At 36.9% G+C, this 18723-nt stretch overlaps 1 pseudogene; it reads right to left on the bottom strand.

Annotated features, from left to right (window-relative positions):
• Positions 1 to 18024, bottom strand: part of LOC100854296 (uncharacterized) — a 37821-nt pseudogene extending 19797 nt beyond the window's left edge.
• Positions 18025 to 18723: the final 699 nt, after the last annotated feature.

Genomic DNA, 18723 nt, shown 5'->3' with positions numbered 1-18723 from the left:
TCTATTCCCGTTCTTTCCAATTCAGTCATTCAGTCTCAGTATCCTATGAAAAATCGAGTTACTTCTAAAATTTTTTCTAAAAAAGACGACGTTGGTACTTTATGTCAAGTGTCTGTTAGCAATCCTAACCTTGATGTTGTGGAGTCCCAATTTGCTCATCTAAACCAAATGCCCGAGGGTTTGAACCCCCTTAAGTCTATGCCCAACATGCCTAATGAGGTCTCCAACCTGGTTACAGTTAGCTAAGGTGAAGCTAAGTTCTTCTCGTTGGGCGAGTTCCAAATAGAAGGTCTTTCTCCCAAGAAAATGGCTAAAGTTCGTGAGGTCTTAAGTTCTCTGAATATTAAGGTGTATTCTAGGTGGAAGAACAGATTCTCCACAGGTATTTGAGACCTGTTGGAACTGGTTTAAAGGTTTAGGGTCGGTAAGGTTTATCCATGAAAATCATTAGTTCAAATACCAGGGGTTGGGGATCTAGGAAAAAACAAAGGGTGGTTAAAGATTTTCTGCGGCTAGAGAATCCGGATGTTGTGATGATTCAGGAAACAAAAAGGGTGGTGTGTGATAGAAGGTTTGTTGGTAGTGTCTAGACAGTTAGAAATAAGGAGTGGGCTACTCTTCTGGCGTGCGGGGCTTTAGGTGGGATTTTGATTATTTGGGACTCTAAAAAACTATGCAGAAATGAGGTGGTAATAGGCTCCTTTTCTATCTTAGTCAAGTTTGTGTTGGATGGATGCGGACCCCTGTGGTTGTCCACAGTTTATGGCCCAAACAGTCCCTTCCATACGAAGGATTTTTGGGTGGAGCTTTTAGACATTTTTTGCCTTTCTTTTCCTTTATGGTGTGTGGGTGGTGATTTTAATGTTATAAGGAGAAGTTCAGAAAAATTGGGAGACTCTAGTTTAACTTCAAGCATGAGGGATTTTGATGGTTTTATAAGAGACTATGAATTACTTGACCCCCCTTTACGAAATGCACCATTCACTTGGTCAAACATGCAAGAGTCACCTGTGTGTAAGAGATTGGATCAGTTTCTTTACTCAAATGAGTGGGAGCATTTCTTCCCTCAAAGCCTTCAAGAAGTTCTTCCTAGATGGACATTGGATCATTGGCCGATGGTTTTGGATACCAATCCTTTCAAGTGGGGCCCAACACCTTTTAGGTTTGAGAATATGTGGCTACAACATCCTAGCTTCAAAGAGTGCTTCAGTAGTTGGTGGAGAGGTTTTCAAGGAAATGGTTGGGAATGTCACAAGTTCATGAGGAAGTTACAATTGTTTAAGGTCAAATTGAAAGATTGGAATAAGGATTCTTTTATAGAGCTAAACAAAAGGAAAAAAAGCATCCTAAATGAAATAGCTAACTTTGATGTCGTTGAACAAGAAGGGGTTCTCACTTCTGAACTTTCAGCTCAAAGAGCTAAAAGAAAAGGGGAGCTAGAGGAATTAATTTGAGGGAAGAAATTCATTGGAGACAAAAAGCGAAGGTGAAATGGGTTAAAGAAAGGGATTGCAATTCAAAGTTAAGCATACTTCCTTTGGGAAAGAACCACACCGAAACTGGATTGAGCTATCTGAATCCCTAAGAAATACTTGAGTTTCCCCAAGTCTTTAGTCTGAAAGTGGGTGAAAAGGTGTTGCTTTAGTTTCTGAATATCATTCTGATCACACTGCCTGTAATGACAATGTCGTCCACATAAACTACCAGATAAATACACTGCCCTAAAGAGTTATGATGATAGAAAACGGAATGGTCTGCTGTATTGCGGAACATGCCAAACTCCTGAACAACAGAACTAAAACGGCTAAACCATGCTCGAGGAGATTGTTTCAAGCCATATAAAGAACAGTGTAACCTGCACACTAAACCAGACTCCCCCTAAGCAACAAAACCAAGTTGTTGCTCCATATAAACTTCCTCAGCAAGATCCCCATGAAGGAAAGCATTTTTAATATCTAACTGATAAAAAGGTCAAGAACGCATAGCAGCCATGGAGAGCAATAGACGAACAGAAGCTATCTTGGCCACAGGAGAGAAAGTGTCACCATAATCAGAACCATAAACCTGAGTATAGCCTTTAGCAACTAAGCGGGCCTTAAGGCGATCAACCTGACCATCAAGGCCAACCTTAACTGTGTAGACCCAACGACAACCAACTGTAGATTTACTAGAGGGTAAAACAACAAAATCCCAAGTGTCATTGGAGTGTAAAGCAGTCATTTCATCTACCATTGCCTGGCGCTAGCCTGGATGGAAAAGAGCATCAGGGGTGCTCTTGGGAAGAGAGACAAAAGATATAGTAGAAACAAATGCAGAATAAGGTGAAGATAATTGATGGTAACTCAAAAAATTGTAAATAGGATGAGGATTACAAGTCGATCGATTACCTTTCCAAAGAGCAATGGGTAAGTCAGCAGAAGGAGGCAAAGCTGGGGCAGGAGAAGCCAAAGGGATAGGAAGTGAGTCAACAGGTACCTTGGTCAAAGAAGGAGGAACAGCGACACGATGACGGCGATGATAAACCTGAAGTGGGCGAAAGGCACTGCATCAGGTGGGGAGATAATGGGAAGGGGTAAGACTTCAGAAACAGGAAGAGACTCAGAGGTGGAGAAGAATGGTGAGTCCTCAAAGAAAGTGACATCAGCAGAGAGAAAGTAGCGATGAGTCTCAGAGGAATAACAACGATAACCCTTTTGAAGTCTGGAATATCCCAAGAAGATGCATTTTGTGGTTTTGGTAGAAAGTTTGTCCTGTCTAAGAGTGAGAATATGAACAAAGCAAGTACAACCAAAAACACAAGGAGGAAGGAAATAAAGTGGTTAGTCAAGGAAAAGAAGAGAATGAGGAATCCGATCGTGTAATATAGATGAGGGCATACGATTAATCAAATAACATGCTCTAAGAATAGCGTCCCCCCAAAAACGAAAAGGAACATTACTATGGAGAATGAGAGTACGAGCTGTCTCAACAAGATGTCGATTCTTACGTTCAGCTACCCCATTTTATTGAGGAGTATGAGCACAAGAAGACTAATGAAGGATCCCATGTTGGGACATAAATGAAGTAAATGGTACAAAAAAATATTCCCTGGCATTGTCACTGCGTAACACACAAATAGAAATATTGAACTAGGTTTGGATTTCAGCATAAAATTTCTGGAAAATAAAGAATAACTTAGCTTGATTTTTTATTAAAAATAACCAAGTACATCGAGAATAGTCATCAATGAAAGTGACAAAATACTAAAATCTTAAAGTAAACGCGGTCCGACAAGGACCCCAAACATCAGTGTGGACAAGTTCAAAATGAGACTTTGCTTAATTATTCAAACGCTTTGGGAACGAGACACGAGTATGTTTCCCAAGCTGACAAGACTCACACGCAAGCGATGACAAAGATGAAAAACAAGGGACCATTTTCTGGAACTTGGATAGACTAGGGTGGCCTAGGCGACTGTGGATGAGGAAGGGAACATCAGTGGAAATACAAACTGCATGAGTTGAAGGCGAGGTGAGGTGATAGAGGCCTTGAGACTCACGTCCTATGCCAATCATCTTCCTCATACTCCAGTCCTGCAATGTCACAAATTTATCAGAAAAAGTGATAGAACAATTAAGAGTGCGAGTTATTTTGCTGATGGAAATAAGATTAAAAGAACACTCAGGGGCGTAAAGGACAGAATGGAGAGGTAGGGAAGGGAGAGGCTGAGTTAAACCAAAACCTTTAGCCATAGTTTGGGAACCATTAGCTAAAGTAACAGTAGGTAAGGCAGAGGTAGTAGTAATAGAAGAGAAAAGATCCTTATTAGCAGATATGTGATCGGAAGCGCCAGAATCTAGAATCCAAGGTCCAAGAGAAGATGTGTGGGTAAGACAAGCAGAAGCATTACCAGTCTAGGCATCAGAAGCAATAGAAGCTGACTTGGTGGCCTGATAGCGAAGATAGTCATCATACTCACTATCAGTGAGGGAAATACCCTGAGATGTGGAGGAACTGGGAGGTTGAGGCGGCTAAGGATCAGATGACTGGGCCACCTGGGCAGTGCGGGGAGGCCGCCCATGTAACTGATAACACCGATCACAAGTGTGGCCAAGCTTATTGCAATAGGTGCAATGAGGACGTTGGCCTCTACCTCGATTACCACTGCGTCCTCCTCGAGAGTTAGTTTGAGAAACTAACACAGAAGAATCTGAAGTGTTATCAGATGGCAAAGTCTAAGTGGAGGAGATACGGAGGAGGCGAGCAAACACATCATCCAAGGATGGAACGGAGGAACTGCCAAGAATCTGATCGCGGACGGTCTCAAGATCTGGACGGAGGCCAATAAGCGTAAGTACCATGAAGAACTTGTCAATCTGTGTTCGTTGATCCCCAACATCAGTAGAAAGAGGCATCACAGTCAAGAATTCCTCCTTAAGAGAGGCAATCTGGCCAATATAAGTAGATAAATCCATGTCTTGTTGTCTGACATTGACAATAGAAGAAGTCACCTTATAAAGACGTTGGATATCATTCGTGTATAGCCCTTTTGCCTGATTCCAAAATTTAAAGCATGTTTTGTAGGCCCGAAGATGAAGTAGAATCTTAGGATCAACTGATTTCCATAACACACTACATAAATGTGCATCTATCTTCCTCCATTGTACTCTATCAACCTCAGGGATAGTCACCTCCTGCGTAACAAAGTGATCCTCATAACCTTGACCCATAAACCAAAGCTCCACAGAGATAGACCAGAACAAATAATTTTCACTGCCAACCAATTTCTCCAAAGTAATCATAGGAGATCAAGATATGACAAAGGAAAAAATGGAACTTTTAGTAGTCATATCTACTTATCTGGAGAACGAAATATGTTTGGATCAAACAAAGCCCTAATACGACTTCAGATCGTGGCTGAAAGAAGAAAAAAAAACTGAGGATCCGCGGTTGTGAGAGACCAAATAGTAAAGAAAAACAAATGTGGCACTACTGAAAGGGTAGAAGAACACTTCCTAAGACACGTGTAGGGCTTGGGGTGGAGAGGAGGTCACCGGAGGTCGCAGGAAAGATTGTTTAGAGGGCTGGTGGAAACAAAAAAACCCCAAAAATACACTTGCAGGGCTCGGAAGGGACAAGCACAGATAGAGGGTGGCTAGACGGCATCAGGCGAGGCTAGAGGTGGAAGCGTGTGGCCGGAAAGTGCTCCACGCACCCTCACGCGCCGGCACGTGAGGTTAAGGCCGCCAAAGAAGAAACGCGCGTGGCTGGCGCGTGGATGAGAATCTCCCTCCGGTGTTTTGACAAAACTTGAAGATCTCCTCCTTGCGCACCTGATGGTATAGTCGGTGTCGAAAAAGGACGTTGCCGGAAAAATTCGTCGGCGGTGAGGGTTTTCTGACGACGAGAAGGTTGATCGGAAAGCTTTAGGAGATGAGAAAGGTGGCCGGAATGAAACACGGTCACTGAAAGGTTTCCCAGAATTGATTCACGGATAAACCGGAAATAATTAGGTTTTTTTTTTTTCTCCCTAAGCTTTGATACCATGTGAAAAGAGAGAAAAGGGAGAATCTTTAATTTTTGTTATTGAAAAACTGTTAATAATACACATTGGACTTGGGTATATATATACATGTTAGTGGAACCCACAATACAATAAGGAAATAAAAGGAAGAGTAAATAACTGAAATAACTGTACACTATCTAACACTAACAATTTCCTTTTGTTATACAAGATGTCATCTTCAATGGCATTACAGAAATGCAAATGGATTTCCTTTAGGCAGGGTATAGGGACAGAAAGAGAGATCATCTTATTAGATGAATCCAAGTGTTCAAGACTAAGGAAGTAGGAGGGTTGGGGTTCAAAAGAATATCTTTAAGGAATAAGACCCTCTTAGGAAAGTGCCTTTGAAGGTATCCTAGGGAGAGCAAAGCTCTTAGGCACATAGTTATCTTGAGAATCTAAGGAACAAATCCAAATGGTTAGGATGCAAAAATTGTAGTTATGTGGTCACATCATCGCCCTTGGAAGTCCATTGCTCAAGTTTGCTAGGAATTCTACAATCACCCTTTTTTGATAGGTAATGAGACAAAGATCCTTTTTTTATTTTAGAGTTATGGCACAATCTATTCAAACTAGCCAAATTGAATTGGGTTCCTCTTAGAAGTATTAGTGACATGTTGACCATTCCCTTTGGTAGTTTAGGAAATACTACTAGAAGCAAAGTTTTATGACAAATCGCTTGTCTTACATTGATTTTGATAGTATGGCGAGAAAGAAATACAAGAATTCTTGAGGATAGGTGGAGAACTTTAGAGATGATATGGGTTTTAGTCTATTTCTATTCATCTTTTTAGGTCTCCACTATTACAATTTTTAAGGGCATTCACTTCCACATTATTCAATTTGATTGAATTTTGATATATAAATTAAAAGCGTTAAAATAGCAATGTTGAGTTGTTTTGATGTCTATTGGAGTGTAATTCTTTTCCTCTGTTTCTTATTTGTTTTTGTAATTTAGGGAAGGATTTATGATCCTTCTTTTGTAATATCATATTTTTTGTGAATTATGGTTTTGTTCCCAATTAAAAATAAAATTAAAACCAAACAAATAAAAATAAATAAATAAACTTGCAAAAAAGGTGATCTTTTATGATTTGATCAAATCCAATCACTTGGAAAACCATAGAAGTAAGGAAATAAACTACCCGCTTTCGTGCATCTGATTGTCAATTCAACCTTGTGCTTAAGAACAAAAGAATATTCATGTAAACAAGAAATTCATTTTTCATGTCAATGATTTAAATTCTTTTAAGAGTTTGGTGCTTCATGATCTGAATATAAAACAAAATCTTTATAAATAAGATAAAATTGCCAATAATGAAGTGCTTGTACCAACACATAGAATTCCTTGTTATAAATTGAATATTGTAGGCATATGTGAGAATAATTGTATATATTGATTTGAGGAAAAATTGTATATCTATAGGCAGCTATACGATGAGGAAAAAAATGGAAAAACTCCTAAAAATCTGTCCCAAAACTCATGGAAATTTTAATTCTAACTTCATAATTTAAATTGTTATATACAACTATTGACTATCTATTAAGAGGTTCATGCAACTATTGACTATCCTATTGAGAGGTTCAATACTAGCCACTTGAAACTTCATCCATAGGTTTGTGTCATGTGAAAACCTAGTAGACAGATGATTAGCCTTGTGTTTATTCAATGCCCTAGCACCTTACTCTTTGGCAAAGACTTCTTTAATAAATCACCATATATTGTGTGGCTCCTAGTGAGATTCAAAGGATGTTAAAGATCCCATTTCAAGGTTTGGCTATAGTAGAAAGAAGTGTGTCCTATGGTTCAATGCTATATTGACTATTATGTGGATAAAATAGACAAGAATAATTGAAAGAACTTTCCTTAATAGTATAACTTCCCAAGATCATTAATGTGATAGGTGTGTTTTATTAAACTCCCTAGGTTCTTACCATGCTTTGAAATATCGATAAATATGGATATATCAGTACTTGGATTTTACGGATATATCGGAAATATCAGAGAAATATCAGTGGATATTTTGACAAAAATATAAGTAAGCCGAAAATTATTCAAAATTCATGGAAATATTTGGAGAAACTCCAAAAATGATCAAATAAATAAAAATACACATGTTAAAGTTATTTTCTAAGTATAATTGACATAGGTGTAGCTAAACAAAAAAATATCAGAAAGCAAGGATATGTCGGTATTAATAATTTATTATTTATTTAATCAAATTATTTTTAATTTATAAAATATTAGAATTTAATTATTATTTTTTTATATTTTCGTATTTTTAGAATAAATTTATATTTTGAATATTTTAAAATAAAAACATTCAAAATTAAATAAAATTAAAAGGATAAATATAAAAAAAATTAAAAGTGAAGTGATAGTAATTTTTAAAATAGGATTAATGAGATAAATGATGATACATCTAATATTAAAACTATAATTTATTTAATTCAAATGCATTCAATAATGTAAAATAAATGATGATGCATATATGATTTTTTAATATTTATATTTTTTTTATATTTAATGATCATATAAATGATATTAAAATACTTGTTAAGAAATTTATAATGGTGGTTTTTATATATTTATTAATTAATTAAATAAAAATTTTAAATAGAACAATAAGAATTTATTTATTTTTTTTTTAATAATAAACTTTAACATATTTATTATCTACATATATTAACAAAGAAGAAGTTGGCCCAACCGCCCAACGGTAACTAGGCTTGAACCTAAGCCTTTTGGTCTAGGCTTGAATCTTGGCAATAGCAGCAACAGGGCAAAAATATTTGAAATTTGACTGGTTTGACGCGCTAAGCCCACCAACTCCATGTTGACCAAAGTTTGACTTCCCGAAAATCAGGAAATTTCCCGAAAAATCAGCAAAAAGCCAATAAATGCCGATATTTTGACGAAATTTTAGAAAAATCGATCAAACAACTTTCGATATTGAATATAGTGTCGGCCTCACCCGATAAGCGAAATTTCGCCGATATTTTGGTGAAAAATCGCAACATTTCAAACCATGGTTCTAACAAAGGAGTTTGAAGGCGTTCACAATGAGGAGTATATCGTTGGATTCACTTGTTGTTTGTAATTTTACAAATACAAATGCTGCATTCATTGGATATATGGAGGTTTCCTTCCCTAGCATCTTTTAAGCTAAATCTTGCCAACAGTTTGCTAAGGCATCTTGGTCAAACGGGGATTGGCCATATGTTTAAAAACCATTTCAAATGACAATATCTTAGCCCTCTCAAAACCAGCTAGTAGAGACTTGGCTATTGAGGTAAAGATTTGATCTCTTGTAGAGGCCATAAAGGGGGGAAAGGTTTAGGCTTACAATGTTTTTTGGATTGAAGGTAACTCCACTATCATGATCCAAGGACAACAAAGAAAAATGCCTCATTTGGAGATATGCCCATTTAATAAAGGAGACACCACATTATTCTAGAGAATTGCTAGCGGAATATAAAGCAAAGAGGAGGTATCATAATTAATACACAAATTTCCTAGCCATGAGAGGGGCATCTACTTCAAAAGTCCTTTAAGGTCATTTAGCATGTGTATAGAGCTACTATACTATGATTACTTATCTTTCAATTTAATGTCATGAAAGAACACATCCTTTCTTTTCCAAGTCCTTACTATTCCAGAATTAATTTTTTGTTGCTTCTTACCAATATATGGAGTGCATTAGTTAGACATTTTAAAATTAAAAGATTAGCAAATTTCAAACAAAAGTGTATCTGCATGCAAATTATTTGAAGTGAAAGGCAAACTAAACATCTATCAACTACAAAAAAGAAATAAATAAATAAATAAATAATTGTTCTATGAAATAAGTACAACAACAAACCTTTTGTTCTGGAGGACCAGTACCCTTTGACTTTTTATTCCACAACTCCTGAAGGCCTTTCAAATTCCCATTTTCTTGATCCAAATTATTAGAGTATCTGGAGTTTCCATCACTCAATCGTTGTCCTTTATTCTTCCTAAGAAAGCTCATACCAGAGGGCCTTTGATGTTGAGCAATGGAAGAATGTCGTCTCAAAGCAGACAAGACCTCCTCCATCGTGCTCCTAATTTCAGATCCAAAAACACGGGAATCCCACTGTTTCAACCACAAGAGGACCTGCAAAACAACAATACAAGGTTAATTAATCATGAAAAAAAATCAAACAAATAGAAACTCCAAATGTAAATAAGCCTTCTAAGGTTTTGGCTTTGTAGGAACTTCAAACTAATACTATGAACAATATGTTCACCTCACGATTTGTCTGTTCATCACTGAGAAGCTCTGTAAATGAACTTGGAGCATATCACCCAAAGCTGTTCATTGACCACTTGTCTTTCAGGGAGGATTGTATCATTCTGCAATTCAGAACTTGCTTGCAAAGCCTAAGCATGACAACAATATTCATAAGAAACATTATAATGTGTAGAAAATATTTTCTAAAAGGGAAACAACTTCAATGTTCCTACCCCTAAAAATTAATATTGTACATCACATAGCATGATAAAATTTAAGATAATTTCTAACTTTATATATGAATTTGAGACAAGGGTTAATTTTTGGATTTCTTTAGTGAAAATTTGGTGGTTCATATGGCCTTTTGCATAAAACTTCATAAGATCTTCTAATAATAAAAGTCATCAGAGAATCCCAGTTATGCAACAGACACTTCAAAAGGAGTTGCGGCTAGCTTGAGCACAATACTCTCAAACATGTTTCAGACATTTCTCAGATGTGTCCAAAATTTTGAATAATTTTTTCATGGCCTAAATAAATCAAACATTCAGTGGAAAAGTATAAGGTATTTCCTAAATAAAGAAAAATAATATAGTTTGGAAGAGAGACTATTGAAGAGGAGTAATACACTACCAAATTCCCCAAGCTTTTTCTTCCTGGTAATGCAATTGTGAGTTTGGAAATTTAAATAAATTTACTAATATTTGTATTATTATATAAAATATAGAAATAGTATCTTTTTTTCTAATAGTTAAATAAGAATCACAATAATATATTTTTCATGTATAAGTCCTTCAAAATTTATCATGTCATAAATTGATGTCATATTGGACTTGTGTCTCATGTCCAAATCCTATTCAAACTTAACCTCTTCCAAGGGTGATGTACTCATGTCTCATGTCTATGTCCATGCTATACAGTATCAAAATTAACCACTTCCAAGGTTCTCAATTACCAGAAGAGCTTCAAGGCCCCAATGGATCATTCTGGTTTTATCAAGTAGCTACCATCCACTAAATTTTCTTAGGACCCTCATAGGATTCAAATCATAAGATGATGTGTTACCCATATAGACAAAATGGAAGCTTCTATATTGGTAACCTGATTTTGTGAAACGGTGATATGAACAAAAGCAGTTCATGAATCTGATCAGAACAAGAATAAATTGATATTCTGCAATAAAGGTGACCAGTTAGGAAAGCTTCGATGCTACTTACAGCATATTAATGAATTTTTTATACACAAAACCAAGTGATTTTCTTTAATTCATCAAGTTAAATATCTATTCAATGAAAGAAAAGAAAAAAGAGCATTGACATCAAACATGAATTATTACAAGTTGTTTTCACAAATAGAACACTAAATAATACCATTGCCCAAAAAAAAAAAAAAACCAAGAAAAAAAACGATATACCTTTGTGAAAGCATCTTGTTCCACTCTTTGCATTAGAACACTAATGGGTTCCAAAATAAGACCTGTAAAGTGGATAGATTGGGAAAAGATCAAAGGCCTGGAATCAACTAATTCAAATATTAATTTTGTGCAAAAATAATATCATATACAAATGAATAAGGATGCCTACAGAATCTTGGAATTATACAAAGTGAGCAATATCACAAGGACTCAATCTGTGAAAAAAATGCCCTTGACTCCCATTCATGGCAAGTAGAGTACCACAGAAATCACTCCATGTAACACATCAAGATCTAGTCAAAGTCTTTTGACATTTTGATCGATCAAGTTGGAGGTAGGGTGTTGGCAAGATCACAAAGAGGATCAAAGGATTCTCAAAGTGGATTAAGTTTGGAGCTAAGCATTTGTCTTTGTTGCTGCAAGGGGTGGAAGTATGTTGTCAGGATGTAAATTTGAATAGCTTCAGAAAGGCCTAGACAGACAGGAGGAAGAAGTTTCAACTTGGAGCTCAGGAGCAATGTAGCTGGCACATTCTCCTCATGTGCTATGTTTGCTCAGTGGAGGCAAAGAGATTTTCCCTTGTGTTCCCAAAAGGAAGGAGAGTATTAAGGACGTGGGTGGTGCTAGCCAAAAAGTTAAGAGCCCTTGATGTAGAGCTTCCCCTTGGATTTTTTGAAGTACTCAAAGCCAACAATTCCCTTGCTCCAGGTTGTATAGCCAAGAGCATCAAAGAAGGAACACCTTTTAGTAATGCAGTAAAAGATGGTTGGAGGGGTGTGGGCAAGGTTGTGTGGTTTCAATTTGGAGGTTTGGATTTTTTTCAACAAAATGCAGGCCATAAATCAATGTTTAGTGGGAAAATGGGGTAAGGTCTCAAGTGAGACACTATTTCTTCCATCCTGAAAGTCTTGGGTTGAGTATAATTAGAGAATGAGAGTGGATATCCATCTTGCCTTCATAGGTGGCTTTCCTATTTTATTTGAGTTTGGATTTAGTAATGAAGTCAAAAGGTCCTTAGAAAAGAGTGACAATGTTCAATAGGAAGAGGCTATTGTAAAAAAAAAAGGGTTCTAAAGGTTGGCTAACTTAGGGAAGGAGATAAGGTGGCTGAATCTTAGGTGATGATTATGGGTCTTCCTTTGTTTTTGTGGCACAGAGGCTTTTTTAAGCAATTAGGTGAAGCTTGTGGAGGCTTCATAGTTGTAGATGAAGACACTGCAGTGCACTAAAATTTATAGTGGGAGAGGTAGTAGTAAAAACAGATGGAAGGAAGGTCCCAAGAAGTTTGCAAGTTATGGTAAGAAAGCTTTACTTCGCCATTCCACTGTGGTGGGAGATTCCACCATGGATGTTGGTGGTGAAGCCGCTCAAGCTTAGGTAGGGGCTGGAGGTTGGAGAGGACTTGGACGGTGCTTTACACATCACAACGAGACTAGGGTTGGTGGACCATATGCAAACAAACATGGGGATGTTTGCATGTCACCCCATGAAATGAAGGGGGTTGCATTAGGTATAGGCGTGGATGGAGGCTTAGGCACTATGGATGCGTGTTGTGTTTCTTTTAAAGGGGAAGGTCTAGGCCTAATGGAGATGATTGGCCCTTTAGCATTACGATAGCCTTATGCAATCTCTCATCAGGCTAAAACCATGAGCTCTAGCAATCGTGAGGGTTTCAAAGGTTCATTACTCTCTAACATGATTGTGAGTGTCAAGGATGATCTCAAACCCACGGTTGAGAAGAGATTTCTAGTTAAGGTTGTGTTGTTGACTCCTATGGATGTAATCGTAGTGAAGGAGGCCTCCTACTTCCCAAGTAAGCTTTCTTACTCCATACTCTATTAGGGCATGGGGCATTCTCTCCTTTTTCAATCTCAAATGGCAATCTTCCAATGGAAAAGACAATAGGGAGTATGGTTCACTGGGATGACCCTCTTAATAGGTCTTTTCCAAAGGCTGAAAATTTAATGGTTGGAACTTTTTGCTTTATTCTAAAAAATGGAATGATCGTGGAGATGTTAGCAAGCACTATGAGAGGTGGTTGTAGTGATCAAGAAGAAGGATTCATTGAGGAGCCTTCCTCATTATGTGATTCCCCTCCATGTCGACTGCTCCATGGATACCTTCAAAAATTAGCAACTTTCAACATATTTGAGGGAATGTCAATTGAGGATCTTAAGGAAGAAAATAATGGCTTCTTAAAAGGGTTGGAGAACAGAGAGAGGAGCAAAGATTTAAGTCGAGTCATAAAAAATAATTTGGCACTTGGATCCAGATTTAAGAGGAGACTTCGCAAAGTGGAGTGCTCCATTAACCATAATTCAGCTTCAAGAAAAGGGAGGAGGAATAGAAGCTATTTAGAGATATGAAAAGTTTAGTGAAAAAGATTTGAATCCTTTTGTCCTCTTTGCATCTTGAGAAGGAAATCCAAAGCCTCGAGTGCTCAGTCAATTATAATAGTGTTTCAACCACAATAAAAGGAAAGGGGAGAGGGGTGCGGAGTTAGTGGCAGGGGTCTCTGTTGACCACTAGTGGTTCGACTAGGGGTTCTTTGTTCATTCTAGGTAAGGTTTTTTATGTTTTTCTCTTTTTTGGTTTTTCGCTAAGGGGTTTCCAACCCTTGTTGGAGCTAGGTGTTGGTGGGACGGTGGGTTTTAATCTTTCTCTCTTCTTTTATTGCTTGCCTATGGGTCATATTTGTATACTTCGTGTGTGCTTTGTTGCACCTTTTTGCAAGCATTTTTAATATATTTTGCTTATTTACCTATCAAAAAGAAAATATTTGAATCCTTTTGTGAAAGATTTGAAAGTCATATTAATGATATAGAAAAGCGGAAAGTAGCAAAGGCTTTGATCACATTGTAGAGGGTAAACCTAGTTCATCTAGAAGAGACCAAGGTGTAATAAATGTCAAGTTAATTGGTGAGGAATTTAGGAGTACATAGAATATAAATTGGGGTAATGTGGAGGCCAGAGGGCAAGTAGGGGGTATTTTAGTTTTTTTGGGACAATAAGGTCATGAAGCTTCTGGAGGTAGAAATGGGGTGCCTTCTCTTTCATGTTGGTTTAAGAACTGCAAGGATAATTTTATTTAGATGCTTTTAGGAGTGTATAGGTCAATTCATAATGGAGAGAGAGAGAGAGAGAGAGAGAGAGAGAGAGGATCTATGGTCAAAATTGGGAGATATTAGAGTATTGTGGAGCAACCCTTGTTGCATTGGAAGAGATCTTAATGTTTGTCAAATTCCTAGGGGAAAGAAGAAATTTGAAGATCATAGATGAGCTTCAATTGAGGGATCGTCCCCTTGCGGCAGGTCCTTTTACTTAGTGTGGTGATCTAAATATTCAATCCTTTTCTAGACTGGACAACTACCTTGATTCAAAAGAGTGGGAAAGTCACTTCAATTGTTTGACCCAAAGTGTGTTGCCTAAACTTGTTTTTGATCCTGCTCCTATTTTATTGATGAAAGAGAGATGAGGAAGGGCAAAATGCCTTTTGGGTTTGAAAATATGAAGCTAAATGTAGAAGGTTTTAAAGACCTAGTTAGAAATTGGTGGGAAGGCTACAATGTTAATGGCTTTTATAGCCACATTTTAGCTAGCAAACTAAAGGCTTTGAAGCAGGATCCACAAGTCTAGAATAGAGAGGTGGTAGGGAATTTGTCTACTAATAAAGTTGCAACTCTCAACAAGATTGGTTTCGGGGATGCAAAAACAAAGGAGACCGCCCTTTCAATGGAGGAAAGTGAGGTTAAGAGAGGATAATGGAGGAGTTCAGAATGTAGGTAGTAATACAATAGATCTCCTAGAGGTAGAAACCACGAGAATTATGGCTAAAAGAAAGAGAAAAAAAATTCTAAAGTTCTTCCACGAAATGTCAAATTCCCATAGAAGGACTTATTTGGTTACAATTAAAGTGAACTTTAAGCGGGAGGAGAGCTTCAAAGAAGGCCTTATTTGATGAATTAGTTGATAGTCCATATGGAGAAAAAAGGTGAAGGCTTAGGCATCAAAAATTTGTCTATTCTAAACAAGGCCTTCCTTGGAAAATGGTGTTAGAGATTGCAACTAAGAATAATCCCTTTGGAAGCAAGTCATTATAAGGAAGAGTGGGGAGGAAGAGGACGGATGGTGCTCGAGAGCATCGAAGGAAAGGATATGGGGTGGAGTTGTGGAAGGCTATTAAGAGCAAGTGAGAGGAGTTTCATAATAAGATTGGGTATAGGGTGGGAAACGGTAGGAGGGTAAATTTTGGAAGGATAGATGGTACAACAATGATTCCCTAGAAGAGGCTTTTCCTAAGTTGTTCTCTATGGTCCCTGCTAAAGATGTACAATTGACTAATTTGTGGGAGTAGAGTAGGTAGAGAGGTTGTTGGAATCCCTTGTTTACAAGACAAAACATCGACTAAGAGTGAGGAGAGGTGTAGGTGTTTTAAGAGATTGCAAGGGCAAATAATTAGAAGGGATGTAGAGGATATCATAATTTAGTTGGATATCAAAGAGTGGCAAATTTATAGTTAAATCGCTTTATTCCTTAAGAAATCATAGAATGGAGGCATTTCCATCTGGCATTATATGGACCATGGGTTCCAATGATAGTTGACTTTTTTGTTTGGAAGCTTTATGGGGAACATTCTAACTTCAAATCAACTCAAAAGGAGGGATTCACAGTTGTCAAGTAAGTGTTATTTGTGTAAAGTAAAGGAAGAAACGATGGACCATATCCTCCTTTATTGTTCCAAAGCAGTCATGCTTTGGCAATTAATTTATGCTCTAGATTAGGTGTTCAGTAAGTGGTGATCTCCTTAGTTCGAGATGTCCTTCTAAGCTGGCACATACCCTTTGTGGGAAAACAGTGTGGAGAGCAGCTCCTTTATTTTGATTTTTGGAGTAGAGAAATAAGAGAGCTTTCGAGAACACTAAAAATGCAGATCGAGCAATTAAACAACTATTTATGTACAATTTTTTAGAATAGGTTAGGGTACACACAAGAGACAGCTCTTTGTCAATGATCAACGCTATCGATAGTTGAACTCTAAGAGTCTAAGTAAGGCAAGGGTGTTGTTTTTTGTGTTTCCCTCTACCATGTTTCACCTTTAGCGCTTGAATACACCATGTATACTTTTGTGTGCCCTTTTGATAAGCACTTTTAATACAATTGATCCTTACCTATCAAAAAGACCATGCCAAATTGTTGCAAATTTCTTTCATTTAGAACATCTGATAACTTGGTACCTTCTTTCCAAAAGAATAAACATAAAAGAAATCCAAAAAGAGTATTCATTCTATCATGTCCCTAAATTGTCTTGCATTCAAAGGAACAACACTTACAACCATAACGTTCGAATGCTAGCTAATGAATTCAAGACATGTGTCAAGGCAAATCTCAAGAAACATTCATAACACCATAAACCTAATTTGCAAGAGTCATGTGGGGCATAGCTTAATACACAAGGATCACTTCATGACTGACTGCAGATCCGACATAATTTTCAAAAATAAGGCTCTCACAACATAATAAAAATATCAAAATCATACTAAACTCAATTCAGTGAAACCTTAGTCCTAACAATTAGGGGTGTTAGGTAAATCCTATTTTGCCACTTGCCCCTACTTGAGGTAATATCCTCCCTTTAAAATCATGTGACCTTCTCAAAATTCCAGTTTGTCAACCCTTGAAGCCAAAATTCCAGTTTGTTAACACTTGAAGCTGGAACTTGGTTGTCTGGACAAATGTGATGAAACTATTTTGATACACTTCAGGTCAAGCTATAACCTAAACTTCCAAACAAAATAAGAAATATGATTATTTGGTTTGCTAGTGACTAATATACTTTGGCTGGAGGTTCCTCGATAAAAATCTAATCAAAAATCAAAGTTCAAGTTAATATTTCACAGAAATAATAAAAAGAAGAACAATGATGAAATTCTTCAACAAATTAATATGATAGGGCAAATGCAGTTCCCTCTCTATATCATCAACATCCAAGCAATTATGGCAGTGATTCCACAATTGAACTTCATTTGGTTGCCAAGAAGATGAGGAAAAAGAAAAGGAAAATAAAAAGGTAAAAACTCAAAACACCACTTTCGACTAAACAATTGCCGCATTGAACTAAGTGGAGCTCTGGTGATTATGTTGTTTTTCAGGATCCAGACATAGCAAAATGTAAAGACATGTTTGGTTCCGTTACCAGAAAACGGTTTTCAAAAACCAAAATTGTGTTGTGGTTAGTTGATAAATACGCCCTAGAATTCATAGATTGCATTTACTGTTCTTTTCCTCCATTCTCTCGGTAACCAAACAGCTACCACAAAACTAGACTCACCCTTGGTGCATCCCTCTAAATCAAGTTTCTTCAACCTCCCGTCGCTCCCAGTCGCCCTAATCTTCAAGTAAACCCTGTCGCCACCTGGTCCAGTCACCGGAATACAATCACCGTCAATCTCTGACGCGTATCGTGAAATGATTCTCTCCTCATCAACAACCATAGGCTCCAAATCACCGTCACTGTCCTGCGGCAGCGAGTACCGCAGCCAATCTTCCTCAGCTCCGGTCTCAGACATATCAGCTTTGCTACGCTTTCTAGAATCGGGGGCATCTGGTCCGTCGGATAGGGGGCGTTTCTGGCCATTGACTTGAGGTTGTGAGAGTGGTGAAGGAGGTTCAGGGAGCTGTTCTTCTTCTTCTTCAGGGTAGGGTTCTGGGGGTTCTTGGTCTTCGTAGTCTTCGAGGTCTTGGTGGAGGTGAGAATTGGCTTCCAGCCATTCGAGCTCTTTTGGGAGGGAAATGTACATGTTGGCGTCCATTGATGGGTGAAGGTGGGCAGGAGAATGGTTGCAGAGAAGTGATTGAGATTCTGGCACTCGTTTGGCGGGAAAGTGAAGAGAATAGCGATAAAGCCGGGTTAAGGTGGTATTGGTGGTACTTAAGGGAAGGAGTAAAAATAAATGTTTAAAGAGAAATAATTTTCTTGCATTTGATTTTATTATGAAAAAATAGGGGGAGAAAATCTAGTATAATTAAAATTATTATTAGTTAATATATTTCAAAAATATTTAATCTTTATAAAAAAAATAAAAATAAATATCTAAGTGACTTTAAAATTATTCTAGCATTTTCTGTTTTTCTATTTTTTTTCTCCTCCATTTTTCTCTATCATTTTTTTGATAATCAAATATAGTCTATAAGGGTATTTAATAAATTAATCTAATCACTCCATAACTTAATTTAAATTCATTAATTAGATATATTTAATAAAATAATTTAATATTATAAATGAATTTTAAGTAATAAGTCAAAAAAATTAACTTATTTTTAATCTTTAATTTTTTTTTTTTTTTGCATCATTTAATAATATATAATAATGGTATATTTTACAAGTATAGTTCTACATCTACTACATATCTTTTATAATAAATGTTCATAGTTATCTCATATATTTATCATACTGTAAATAGATGTTTAACAAATAAAGTTATTATTTAAGCTTAATAAAAATAAATACG

The sequence above is a fragment of the Vitis vinifera genome, chromosome 4, assembly GCF_030704535.1.
Source record: "Vitis vinifera cultivar Pinot Noir 40024 chromosome 4, ASM3070453v1".
Classification (NCBI taxonomy): domain Eukaryota; kingdom Viridiplantae; phylum Streptophyta; class Magnoliopsida; order Vitales; family Vitaceae; genus Vitis; species Vitis vinifera.
Note: the sequence above shows the minus strand (reverse complement) of the source record. Positions and strands in the feature narration are given on the sequence as shown.